Raw genomic sequence first — 1,962 nt, 5'->3', positions numbered from 1 at the left:
TTCGTTCACTGACCCAAGACACGTCCACAAAAATAGCTTCTCCCTTATATTTATTTTATAAACTAGTCATTTATATTCATATCTACTCGGGTTATCTAACTTTGCCATTCAGTTCTTACTAATCTGATGGATGAAATAGCATTGTTGTGAAACATATGATAACCATAAATATTAGTACCCCAGCTGACTACTGATGCATCTGCGTTCCTATTGGCTACAAGGTGTGCTATCTCGCGACGTAATTGGTGGAGTGAGAGGTAAGGCAACCAAGAAATGTGATTGGCTGAGGACGCGGGTGAGGCAAAATTGTCGACTTTAATTGGCTGTTGAGAGGGCGGGGTTCTCGAGAATAAGAATACCCGAAGAAATCCAGTGAACTTTCATGTATATACTGTACGTATATTATGTTAATTCTTTTATCGTTTTTTAGAAAGAACTTTTAATATCATCACAAGTATATCCAAGGGAGGATATATAAATGTGAATAAAATATATTAGATATCAAGAAGTAGAGAAGAAAAACAGTCTTGCTTCAAGTGAACTCAAATTTAAAACACTGCATGACGTTATAATCTACCTTTACATAAGTGACCGCCTGTCGCTGTGGTCATTATAGATGGACTTTCCTCCCCTAAGAGATGTCTCGGTCTGTCTTTTGGAAAGCATTTAGTACGTGGCTTGTATTTATTTGTGTGTGTGTTTGGATAGTTGCCAACTGCACTGTGCCATGGTTGGTTAACTGCGCATTTAGAAGTGCTTCACAATCTACACCTCGTTTCAAGGTCTTGTAAAAATATTTATATTCCTTCGGCCGTATAAAATCTAATATATTAATAAAACTACAATTATTATCACCATAGAGGCATCGCATTACTATCCTATACCAACAAGGGTTTCGTTCATTAAATCAGAAAACGTAGGCTATATATTACTGAACAATCATTATTGATGAACGCGACCGTAGACAAACAAGTGAACCAACAATACAGGATAAAGGCGACTGGCAACAATACCGACATATTAATCTTTAGTGTAAATAAAGCACTATGATTTCTGCAAGGTGAGGAAGATATATTTGTCGGAATTGTAATTGAATTAATAATACCGGTATTAATATTGAAACAAATGGCAACTTTCTTTACAAACAAGAGCTCTATCTACAGTAAAGCGCCAATTGTCAGCACCCACAACTAACTAAACAATCTCCTCCAAATTTTTTTCCTCCTTATTGGTGAAATATAATCTGAAAATACGCAATAAAATAAATCAAATTAAATTGATGATAGCAGGAAAAAAATTACAAACATGATTACTTTTCAGATGTTTATAATTTTTTTTCTCGGTACAAGTGAACTTGTTAACCTTGAGGGAAGATACAACTTAACCGGCTGCAGCCAACACGCCGTGAAAATAATGGTGAGATTAATAAAAAAAAATTAAACATTTTATTTCATCCAGAACACGTGATATCTACAGTAGAACAGGCATACGAGCATCAGGTTTAATCTTAATATATAATTTACACTAGTCGTTCGGGCAGATCTGTTCTTTGTTATTCTACAGTGTTATGACAGAAGGAAACCAAAGTACCCGGAGAAAACCTACCATATTTAGGGTCACACTGGATAACAAACACTTCTTACATATGTGCCCGGCGGGGTTGGAAACGAGGTAAATGGGAACACACGCGTTACCTCTGTACCACCATGATGATTCTGTTGACTAGAGCTAAGACTCTCTGTGGTCTTGTTCCCCTGAAGCTAGACCTACACCCTTTTATTCCCCGATGCTGGACCTACACCCCCCCCCCCTCCTCTGCTATATAGAAAAATAATACGTTCAGCCGTTCTTCCCACAACCTATCTTAGATATAAGGAGGCCATCATCTTCCCTTCCTACCGTCGACGTGGACCCCGATTCACACACAATGTTATCTCGAGTTGCATCAGGCAAGAATACACA

This window comes from Homarus americanus, unplaced genomic scaffold (assembly GCF_018991925.1).
Source record: "Homarus americanus isolate GMGI-L3 unplaced genomic scaffold, GMGI_Hamer_2.0 scaffold19318, whole genome shotgun sequence".
Taxonomy (NCBI): Eukaryota; Metazoa; Arthropoda; class Malacostraca; order Decapoda; family Nephropidae; genus Homarus; species Homarus americanus.
The sequence above is the reverse complement of the archived record's forward strand: the minus strand, read 5'-3'. Positions refer to the sequence as shown.